The sequence below is a fragment of the Amphiprion ocellaris genome, chromosome 14 (genome assembly GCF_022539595.1).
Source record: "Amphiprion ocellaris isolate individual 3 ecotype Okinawa chromosome 14, ASM2253959v1, whole genome shotgun sequence".
Classification (NCBI taxonomy): domain Eukaryota; kingdom Metazoa; phylum Chordata; class Actinopteri; family Pomacentridae; genus Amphiprion; species Amphiprion ocellaris.
The window spans coordinates 27,544,597-27,555,896 of record NC_072779.1 but is presented as its reverse complement, the minus strand read 5'-3'; the positions used below and the strand labels follow the sequence as shown (position 1 = coordinate 27,555,896).

Here is an 11,300-nt window from a genome sequence, read left to right as displayed (position 1 = left end):
AGCAGATCATCAGCGGGAGGAGGAGGAGGAAAGGGCTCAACAGATGGAGGAATGGGCACAGCTTCAGGCCAGGGCGGGAGATCATCTGCTAGTGCCGCTTGATTGCGATTTGGAGTAGATGTTCTCTCAGGAGGAGCATAGGGCACATATGAGGCGGCGCTGACCTCAAACCGAGCAGGTTGCCTTGGAGTGAATCTTTGAGGTTGAGGCGACGATCTCAGGGAGAGAGTATTGAAGAGATTTTGCATATCTCGTCTGAGCTGGCTGTTTTCCTCTTTCATCTCCTGTAAGGCTGACATGACTGCTTCGGAGCTGAGGGTTTGAGACGCAGGACTCACTGGAGTTGGAGAGAAGACTGCTGCAGGAGGTGGGATAGCTGCACCCTCGATGGAGTGGTCATGGAGTGTAAGAGAAGGAAGATGGCGTGGCGGGAGAGTAACCATGAAGTCATCGAGGTAGCGAGGCCGACGAGCAATCAGAATTGAGAGATTCTGAAACATTTACATTTTATCTAGCATTTGACTATTTATAAATACGTACATATATATGTCCTGTACAGATCTTTTCCAGGATATTTCAGATCAAACTTCAGTCGAGGTAAAAAGAGGTGTTTAACTTCCACCAAGCAGCTTCCTAGGACAACCAGCAAGACCATCACTCTCAATTTTTATCTGCTTCCAAAAAACACATCTTTGCCAGTTGCCAGCTTGAAGCTTCAAGCTGGCATGGGAAGACAAACAGTGTCGCTGCCTGACGACAGTGACCATGCAGCGGTACACTAGTCAGTTCAGAGTTCTGACTTTTAGTGTTTAAGGTGGTCACTGGGCCCCACATTTAAGCCAAATTATATGTTAAAGTCTATATTGAAGTGTTTTATTTCTCTCTCTCGTTACTTTATTGTCAAGATTTCAAAGGTCCTGGCTGAAGCATTCCCAAAAATGGAAGATCTTTATGGGGGATGGCTCTTGCATAAGGCAACAGGTTTGTAAGGCCAGGATTATGTATTTTTGTATCACATCCTACTCCTGTAGTTGCAATTTATTTTAGTTGTACACAAGAGCTAATGCTGCACAGGCCACTAGTTGTAAGCATTAGAGATGGCTCGTTGACGATAAATAGGTGTATTTTTTATTAAAATATGTTTCTGTTTCTTACAATAAAGGTGGCAGTGGTCGACGGAAACTCACTGTAATTCCACCAGAAGCAGAGGGTTATTCTGTCAAAACTCTTAAGAGCTCAGTCAGGAGGGGGCAAAGCCACTTTTTACATAGTGCCACTACAGGAGACATTAGACACTTCTCCTCTGCCTCCTGGCTCACAGCACTTTTCAAAGATGCCAAAGAAGACATGTTACCAGTGTAATGAAGTGATGCCTCTGCAGATGCTTGCAATACACATTAAGACATGCAGAGGAAAATCGCTTTGTGATGAGACTGATGAAGAGGTGAGAAAAAATAGTTTTTGTTTCATTATGATGGAAATGACAAAACATACAGTGTTTTTTAAAGTGGCCGTTTTGTAAATCTGCAGTACTCTGAGCTAAGCATTGTGGAACGCAGTTGCAAGGTAAACTCAGCACATCAATAAAATCCAAAATCACAATGTTCATTTTGAACCAGTCTTAGCTGCTTGTAACATGTAACTTTAAAACAAATTTCATATGATTTGTCCAATTTGCAACAAGGACTTTCCACAAGAGATCGCAGTTCATGCTAGTGTATGTGGAGAGAGGTAATCTCTTTTTACCTGTTCTCTTCATGACACATTTATTTTTGATCTAACACTCCCCGAGGTACACATGTAGTGTTTGATTTTTAAAAGTTTGTTTTATGTACAGCTCTGAATGGGCAGTGCCTGAAGCAAAAGATCCCTGTTTGCCTTCTCAAACAGCAGTATGCACACCAGACAGGTTTGTATTTTAAAATAAGCTTTGCTTTGTTCTTTTAGCAGGTTTTTAAAATCTCAGCACATGCTGCAATAAGTTAAAATCACATTTAATTTGATTGCCCTTTCTTTGTTAAACGAGTCTGATTCACACAAATGTTTACAATGTTTGACAGTTAAGGATTAATGAGCTTTCTATTCTCTTCCTAAAGCATGGAAGATGTATTACGCTTCCTTGAAAAACAGGTTGACACCACAACAGAATTTAAATTGTGTATGAACAGAGAAGACCTTCCAGACAGAGGTATTCTCCAGTGGCAGAGAAAAAAACTGCATCTCCCATGAGTGCTCTGAAGGTGGTGTACATAGGCGAGGCAGGTGTTGATACAGGAGCACTAAAGAAAAAGTTTTTGACAGGTAAGTTTTCCATCACCTGTTTTGTCCTTATGTAAATCAATAACAGAAGATTACCTTAAACTGGGGTTTGCTTTTGTGCCTAAGATATGATATCAGGTATCGAAAACAGATTCTTCGAAGGACCTGGAAGCCAGGGAAAAAATCCCAAGTACTCTTTGACAGACCTTGATGATGAAAACTTCAGGTTGGTCACATAACAATTGTTGTATATCACTATATGTTACCCACATAATTTAAAAAAACTAAACATATTTTTTCCATGTATTCACACAGAACTGTTGGTGAAATAATTGCAGTCAGTCTGGCCCAAGGTGGCCCAGCTCCTGCTTTTTTCAAAGAGTGGTGCTACCGTTTCCTGTGCACAGGAGAGGTGGACTTCAGTTATTTATCCAAGGAGGATGTGGCTGACCAAGAATCTTCCCTACTCATCAGCAGTGTGAGCACCTTGTCTAGCACACTACAATGCTTTTTCATTCATACCTTTTGCTTTGTACATTTTTCGCTTAACAGTGAACACTTTCAGGTTGAAGATGTGGCTGATGCACAGTCTCTGATGTTGTTGGCTGATAAAGTTATAAACTGTGGATACACAAGCCAAATCAAGCTGGATAGTAAGGAAAACATCATTCAGTAACAAAAACAACTGTCATTTAAGTATTTTTACTTTTTAAACCAGTATTTGATTTTTGTGTTCTTTCATAGTGCTATTGTCTTGCACTCTACAACAAGACTGATTACAATGTTTCAGCAAATGAGAAAGGGCATGGAGCTGTATGGTCTGGTCAATCAGATGGCTGCAAATCCTGAAGCTTGCCACACACTCTTTGTTCCAGGGAAGATCATCAAAGTAAGCATTATTCATAAGTGTAATTCACTGTGTTCTTGCAGACAATCGCGCTGTTCTGGATTGTGTTATTATATATTTATAAATTTTAACACCAATTGTATATTTACTTATTCTTTATAGCCAGATGCTGATTTCATAATGATGAACTGCCAACCACATTTCAGTGAAACGGGGAATTCTCGTGAGAGAACTGAGAGAAAGATCATAAACTTCATGCAAGATTTTTGCCAGGAGCTTGAAATATCAGGTACTATGCTATACAGTACTGCAGACAGGTAACAAATTATTGGTACAGTTAAGGGATCCAGTAGGTTTGTTATGCTGTGGGGTACATTTTGTTGGGTCCACTTGTCCCATTAGAAGCAAGTGTCACAGCAAATTAAAACAAAGTAGTTCTGAGTGTTCACATTTATCATGATGGGAGTGATCTCTTCCAGGATGATAGTAATCATGCTATAAGATGAATATTACACCATTATTACATGATAATTGAAATTGAAATTCCTTACGTTCAAATTGTTTGTAACGTGTTTTATTTGAAATATTTTACACATCACAGGTGAGGAGGAAGACAGTGCTGCAGTTGAGGAGTCACACTCTATTGGAGTTCAGCATGTGCTCCAATGGTTGACCGGGCAATCCCACATTCCCATCCTCCCTGATGAAAAGAGACATTTTAAAATAACATGCATGTTTGACCATGACTGCAGGGAGCGGCTTGGAGATCACTCCATTTGTGATCACACCCAGTTGTGAGTTCATGCACTCGTACAGTAACTTTTCCAATACAGCATCTCAACACTTACACTGAGTTCAGAAGAATTATGAGTGAAGCAGTTTAGATATGGTGGTGGCTTCCACAGAGTTTAACAGAAGTAGCTCTCTTGTAATCTTAAACAAAAAATAAAATGTTTCTAAACATTAACTGATAGAATGTTCATTGCTAATGAAAAAAACACTGTCTGTTAGCCCAGACAGTGTTTGACTTTCTTTCTCTTCAGTCATATAAATTCCCTTTATACAGGGTTCTCTGCTTGCATTAGTGAGAAAAGCTTCAATAAATTCTGTCACTGTGCTGGAAGTCCACATTTGTTGACTTTCAAGTTCCTCTCCAAATGTCTATTGGTTAGACACCTGTTGCAAGAATCTTATGTATAAGTCACGACCATGTGACTCTGAATGTTCCAGAGGGTTGATAGTTCTCTGAAGTTCTTCCAAGGCTTCGTTATCCAGTGGACACTCAACTTCAGGAACCACAACTGTGCCGTTAGAGTCTTCTTGCAGCACAGCACTCTCCCAGTCAATGCCTGGGTCCTGAAGATCCTTTAAATTCAGAAAACAAAACATATCAGTCAGGACTGGATACTTGTTGAGATATTGTTTTGGTGTTTGTGTGAGTGTTTTTTTTTAATAATAAACACAAACATTACAAAAAGTGATGCTTTGTTTTCATTCATCAGCATAGAAATTAACGTTACCAGTTACTGAACATATGACTGATAATGGTTACTTTCATACATCTGTCATATATGCCTCTCATCTCCACATTCAAACTCAATTTCATTAGAAGTTTTAGAAAAGAAAAAAAAATCAGGCTCATCCCACAAATAATGACATATTTCCTGATTCAAGCCTTATAAACAATACAGTACTCTTCATTTTATGAAAATGTGTGGGCTTTGTAAACTACAGTCTGTAATAGTCTAATCTATCAGAATGCATAGCAGATATGTACTGATCAATCTTACAACTCAACTTTTTAAAATACAGGTTCTACTTGTTTTTTAATTGTACCTCGAGTCTCTCCCCCTCGTCCAGATCTTGTAGATGTCCCATACACCACAGCTGTTCAGGAGTGAGACCTCCCTCTGTCCACAGAGAATGAATGATTATTCCATCCTTCAATAAAGGTATCAAGATCTGCCCAGAGTCGAGGGACAAAGACGTAGTGTACACCAAAGAGAAGAGTGGCATCAGATATGTCAAGTAGACCATCCTCTTTCAGAGTGTGAAGAATATCATGGTACTTGCTAGTGACTGCAACCCAGACATCCCGCCACATTCGCTCTACTCTGTAATAACATTTTAAATACATTATTTTGGATAAAAACTGTAATGTATGTTTTCTAAAATAATATCAAGTTGCTAGGACAACATATTGCTGCAGCCACAAAGTAAATAACATAACCAAAATACAAAAAAACTAACCTCTGATTATGGACGCTCTTTCCAGAGATGAAGCTCGATCTTCCTGTTCCCCGTGTGGCAAACATGAAATGTGCAATGTCCAGGTTCTCTACTCCCTGATCTGCCCTAACCCTGTAACGAAATTATATAAAAAAATATCAGTAATAGTTAATGCAATTTATATAGATTAAATCAAACTTGATACAACAAGATAATTTTAATCAGGTTGAAATACCTTGACGGTAAACCATGAAGCTGGGCCGATCTGATGAAGAATGAAAATGCAGTTTTTGCTCTGTTATTTGTTGCAGCATCCAAGTACAAGACCTGTAGTAAAACCACATGGATAATGAAAAGATCTGCTAACAGCATAATATAACATTGCAACAGTTCCTTGTAGTATTTGGTATCTCAATTGTTGTGTTATTTTATTTTCAAAAACATCAATGTTGTATACCCTACATACAAAAACACTCCATACAATGAGTGTCCAGTTTATTAAGACACATACAGCTAAAACCAATGCAGCAAAATTTTTCTTTGAACCAACTGCACATTTAAATAATATTCATAAATGTAATAAAGCAAAAAAAAAGGTTGATGTCAAATACACAACTTTATATTCATTTTACCTTCTGCAAAGTGAATGGGGCTGTAGTTCTGCCAACAGTTACTATCTGAGATACACTATATCTTTAAATAACTGCTTTATTAATGTCTTTTTGTGCTTGTTGCTAGAAATGGTAGGGTAATAGTGTGACAAAATCTGCTTCACTAATCTAAATGATTACATACAGGACACTTAAAGAAAGACAATATTGCTCTTCAGATTACTTGTATTTACAAATGTATCCAGATGAGATATTAACTGCTTGATTTTGCTATAATTATCAGAAATTTCATACTGAAAGCTACTGGCTAAAACAAATACTCAAAACCAAGTTGAAAGGCTGGCATACCGATCTCTGTGTACTTGGCTGTATTTGTTATTCCAAAACACCTACCAATCATCTGTACCCTTTTAGTTGAAGATTAAGATGATAAAAGTACCTAAAGCTTTAAACGGCTGTTCATCAAGCTAAGTCAGCCATGTCCAAGTTTCTGATATTTACATAATGATCAAATTACTCTGATTTATAACTGCAAAACAGCATACATATGGTCATATAAATTTAAAAGTAAAAAATTACCTTCCTTGAGTAACCATCCACTCCACCAAAGACCACCTGTTCAAGATAGGGAATACTATTTCAATAAGTCTTATGTGTTAGCCGTGTAAGCTAATTGCAGACTGTTTTAAGTTGACTTTTATAATGAAAAGTGTAAAAAAAAAAAAAAAAAAAAAAAAAAAGTAAATGAATGCTCCAGAAAGCTAGCATCGACACACAAGCTTTTATGAACAAAAATATTCTATTAAATTATGTTTGGGGGACATGTTTAAATTAGGGGCTCCATAATGTATTATCAAATATTTTTAATGACATTCCCCTTACTGTTTACTTTTGTGAAATAGTTTGCCTTAGCAAGCTTATTTAACTTATGAGTTTATGATTTGTGTCAATGTGGACCAGGGACAGAGGGCCTTGCACAGAGTAACGTCATCGAATAACACATCCTATTTCTGTGAGCCGTGAGAAGATTCCAGTAGCATAAACTCGATGCATTGAAGCCATCATTCTCCACCACTGAACACGCAGACCCATTGAAACCAAATGTCCTTGAACCAACCGATATCCAGCATTTGGCATCTGACTTTGAATGGATGATATGATGATGTCAAGCTCTTGGTCAGTCATTGTGCTGTATGTTCCTCTCACAGACAAGTCAAATTCTTGCATCCTTCTGTAAACTGTCCTTCTTGAAACACCGAGGAATTTAGCAATGCAGGCGACTGGCAGATGTGTGTCCAGCAAATTCTTCAGGTGTTCTTTTTGAATTATGATCTTTGGGTGGCCAGAACCAGGACCAACTTCTGTTTCATGTTCCACAATGGGCATAGAACTGTCATTAATGTTACACTGGACCAGATAATGGAGATTCTGAAGTGTTTCTGTAATTTCTGTTATACCACCTATTTGCTCAGAGAATGATTCAAACAAAATAAGCTCATGGCGTGTGAGGAACTCCAGATAATCCAAATTTAGTGGTTGCTGGTTCATAGCAGATTCCAGTTTGGTCAGAAGTCTCTCCATCAACAGATGTTTCAACATGTCCTGGTAGGAGTAGACAGAGCTCAAATTAGCCAAGAGGATGGACTAGTAGTTAAACTAGCAGACAGCCATATAGTGTCTCAGTATAAAGTACAACAGGCTATGTGGTGTGGCAGTTTTTAGTATAGAAATATGCCCTTTACAGTTTTAGCTGAAGGTTTAACAGGTGTAGCACTTTCTGACTTTGTTAAAGCTTGAATATGAATCCCCACTTCAGCCATGCATCTGCAGTTCTATTTATTATGTTTTAAAGAATTGAGGTAGATGCACACCTATTCCAGTGAGGTGTTGACTTAAAGGCAGCCATGTGGAGAATGGGAAATACAGACCACACTATAACTGTAGTACAGTTGTTTTAATATATACTGCTCTGTATGTCATTAAATTACCACGATTGAATATTACAAGTAAAAAGAAAGGCGTCAATCTTAGTGTATCTGTTCCATCAGTTTGTATGTTTGTCAAGTTTGTTAACTAATTGTTGTGGTGAGAGCTACTGATTGAGCTAGCAACCAGCCAAGAAATCTAGCGTCAGTTAGCAAGTGAATAGAAATATACAACGAAATAGACACATAGACTTTCATACAAGCTGACATGACCAAATATTTTAGCAAAACCAACTACTTACATGCGGCCGTGGTGCACCATTGTTGTGTTGCTGTTCAGAATGCAAGGACATGGTCCAGCTTTGCTAACCTGAGCTAATTAAACAAGGATGGGGAAAAACGTTACATACCATCCAATGGCTCTGAAATGTGGATTTAAACAATACAATTGTACTTTAACACACTGAACAAAATAGTGCTTTATTTAATATAATTCAATAATAAAACAATAATCACCGAAAATGTGTCGTAATGCAGTATAAACCGCAAAACTCCAGTTTATTTAGGTATCGTTTTTAACAGCGCTTCCGAAAGGCGGCCGAAATAGCGACCCGATTGGATAGAATCAGCCAATCAGAACGACCCTGTACAAGTCTGTGACTGGCTGGTTTTGTGGCACATGTGCAACGCTGTGCCAAGTCGAGCAAGCGTGAAGGCAGAGTTGAGCACGTGCAGAGTGTAGATGTTGGGCGAGAGCGATAGAGACAGCGAGGGAGCAGAGCAGAGATCTGCAGGCGAGCAAATGCCAAAACCGAGTGAAAAACACTGTGATTGAGCGTGTATGTGGACAGTTACAAACACAAAAATATATTCTTTGAGCACAGAATAGATTTTTGTTTGCTCAGATTAAGTTTTTCTTTGCTCAAGTTTCTTTTCTGTGTTCAAAATTTCACACTGCACGCTCAGGATTGTGACACAAATATAATTCCATAGATGAACTAGCGAGCCAACCTGAAGAAAGCGTGGAGAGAAGTTGAAAGGTCAAGGAGGTGTGGCCATCGAAGTAGTAAAGGATTTTTGAAGAAAGACCAAATAAATGTGTTTTTAAAATGTTTTATAGGTAAACTTGTGATGACACAGTGAGTCTGTTACTCTTATTTTATCCAGAATGTAAAAATCTATTTTTTATAACATCACAGCCTCAGAGCAGACAAAGCTTCGCGCCCCCCCTCAGATCTCTGGCGCCCCCCCAGGTTGGGAACCACTGCCTTAGAGCGACTGGTGTCCCCATTTGGTGCACTCTTCGAGTTCGTGTGTGTGTACGCACGTCACCCGCTCCTGGCTGCATTGGCATGTGTCCGCTCTTGTACCGCGTTATTGTGTATGCTTTTATCACCTGGCTAACCCTCCCCTGGTCACAGGAAACGTGCCGAGCTGCATAGGCTCTTGTCCTCCCTTCTCATGTCTGTGTACTTGCCGCTACTTACAGGAACGTACCTTTCTAAATATAGTGACCGTGCCACGTGGTAGCGATTTAGCATAGTAATGCTAACATTGTTTTTAGCAAGCTTGGGTGTTGGTGCGCTGCTGATGTCAGCAAACTGGGACCGCTGCTGTTTTGTCTCCTGGTGTTTTGTCTCCTGGTGTTTTATCTATTGGCGTTTTGTCTCCTGCCGTTCTGTCTCCAGCTGCTGCTTTGTCCTCACTACTTGGGCTCCTACCACTACTTTGCCTCTACAATGCAGACTTCTACTCCACTGTGCAGAGTTTTAATTGTTGTTTGATCATTGTGTGTATGCACTTCATGCACCAATGCTCTTCATCTTAATTGTATGACTGAAAAAATTGTATTGTTTTATCTTACCTTATTTTGTTTATTGGTTAATTATCGTTTCGGCTCATTTTGTTTTTGTTCGGGGCATTTAGTGATTTGTATGACTTATATAGTTTCATTTGAACCCGCCCCTTTTGTATATTCAGTTTTTGTAATATATTGTGTTAGATTAATTGCTTTTCCCCCCAGTAATTTGTTTTTGTTTACTTTTCAGTTGCTGAGGGCCAGCAGTGGTGGTGCTGGTGTTCGGGTAGTGGCGTCCCCCTCCTTTTGGTGTGCTGTGCTCCGGGGAAGTGGTTCATGTCCAGAGTGTATGTCACGTGTGCTTGGGGTGTTTCCTTATATTATTTTGGGATCCTCCCTTCACCTTCACTAACCCCATCCACCCAGTGTGAATGGTGTTTATCTGTTTTAATCTGTTGTTTTTAGAAAATTATAATAAATTGTTTTAATTTGGACACACATATCAAGCCTCATGAGTAAATGAACTTGTGTGCCTCCAAGTGTTAGAGGAGGATAATTCTCTGGGCGAAATTCCCAGGATGGTGTTGTCGGACAGCTGACTTAATTTTGAACTTGTACAATGTATATTATGTTCGTGTAGTGTCGCGCCGCTATCTGTATCTATCTATATCATCTATATGTATAGATAGATAGAGATATATAGAGAGCGAGAGTCATGGAAAAAATTGTTAGACCACCCTTGTTTTCTTCAATTTCTTGTTCATTTTAATGCCTGGTACCATTAAAGGTATATTGAAGAATACAATGAACATGACAAAATATGCAGCTGATTACGTAATACTTCACATCCTATTTAACATGCTTAAATGTATTCCCAGGGTATATAGGAGGCCATTTCATGTCATAAGCAGCACAAGGCCTAGAGTTGTGTGTGTGTGTCTGTGTGTGTGTCTGTGTGTCTCTGTGTATGTGTATGTATGTATGTAAAAGGACTAAGGACAGGTTATTGAAAGTATCGTAAACACTTTTTTCTTTTTGCATTTCAGCATAAATGTGTATAGTGCTGTGCTTCTCAACTGCTTTGATTTTATTTAAGGTTTTTATATAATTGTAACCTAACAAGATTAATGCTTTTCAAAAAGAGCAAGAAAAACAAGCATTTATCAAACCGAAAATTAAGCAGTCACTCTTAAAATGAGTGAAATACATAAGTAGATTTTATTTTAACTAGTTGCCATGACTCAGGTGATCGAGGAGATTGTGCACCAACAGCAAGGCTGGTTTGATCTCTGGCCCCCCATAGGCAAGATTTTGGTCCCCAAGTTACACTTACAGAATGCCTTATATCATAAATAAGGTTAAAATAGAAAATAAAGATTTATGTCAATGAACATAATACAATAATCGGTAGACTTAAAGCATAAAAGACACACAAACCTCACACAATGTACACTCTGGTCTGAAGCAATACTTTCAAATTTTGAGGCATTATACTTGGTTTATAATGTGTAACATTAGATTTTACCAAATTACTTCTTACATTAAACATCACACTGGTAATCTTCAGTTGTTTAAGTTTCTCAGGTGAACAGAACTATTTCCAGACACTGTAAAACACATCAGAAAGAAGA

General features: G+C 38.6%; 1 protein-coding gene and 1 long non-coding RNA gene across 8 annotated transcripts in view; one reads left to right on the top strand and one right to left on the bottom strand.

Annotated features, from left to right (window-relative positions):
- Positions 1–203: 203 nt before the first annotated feature.
- Positions 204–2,930, top strand: LOC111580512 (uncharacterized). Of its 3 annotated transcripts, none has more exons than XR_008603941.1 (8): positions 204–981; positions 1,163–1,444; positions 1,531–1,566; positions 1,838–1,909; positions 2,097–2,301; positions 2,386–2,485; positions 2,575–2,737; positions 2,825–2,930. It is a non-coding gene; the product is annotated as an uncharacterized LOC111580512 (long non-coding RNA). The 3 variants fall into 3 exon arrangements; XR_008603940.1 differs by having other exon boundaries at positions 1,531–1,731; XR_008603939.1 differs by having other exon boundaries at positions 1,163–1,731.
- A 734-nt stretch (positions 2,931–3,664) lies between these two features.
- The window catches only part of LOC118471376 (golgin subfamily B member 1-like), a 34,087-nt gene continuing 26,451 nt past the window's right edge, over positions 3,665–11,300 (bottom strand). For 2 of the 5 annotated variants that reach the window (XM_055017203.1, XM_055017204.1), the window contains one exon: positions 10,869–11,276. The gene's annotated coding sequence lies outside the window, so the exon portion shown is untranslated. Of the gene's footprint in view, positions 4,472–4,942; positions 5,221–5,356; positions 5,468–5,570; positions 5,665–6,525; positions 6,562–7,063; positions 7,549–8,173; positions 8,247–10,868; positions 11,277–11,300 lie in introns of those variants that run through there. The other 3 variants (XR_008603936.1, XR_008603937.1, XR_008603938.1) reach the window with 3 other exon arrangements.